The following is a 441-nucleotide window of genomic DNA, read 5'->3' on the forward strand; positions in this document are numbered from 1 at the left end:
CCCATTCGTCCTCTAATGACTGAAAAAGAAACTAAAGAAACGCTTTAAAAAATATTCACACATTTTAGTCTCCCTTCCTCTGTCGCCCAAAGTCCGAACGCTCATCATTTTCTCTTCTCCTATTTTTATCCTTCTTTCTTTACTCTTCTTTTTTTTCGCTTTGAATGAGGAAAAGGGAGAGGGAAATAGAGGATAAAGGAAGGACTATGCGTGTAGGATGGAAAGGATTACGAAGGATTAAACTATAGAGAGAAATAACACCCGAAACGCTCATCCCCGAGTCCGCCATTGTGGAAACATCTGGATTTAAAGGTCCGTGAACGAGGGGGTGTTATGTACAGAGAATAATTTAATTTAGTTGGGGATACTGCGTCAGAGAAAACGGGATATCCGACCAGAGGGGAAGTCCACGTTGATGGGAGTGAAGGATGATGCTAATTA

Source organism: Penaeus monodon, chromosome 34, assembly GCF_015228065.2.
Source record: "Penaeus monodon isolate SGIC_2016 chromosome 34, NSTDA_Pmon_1, whole genome shotgun sequence".
Lineage (NCBI taxonomy): Eukaryota > Metazoa > Arthropoda > Malacostraca > Decapoda > Penaeidae > Penaeus > Penaeus monodon.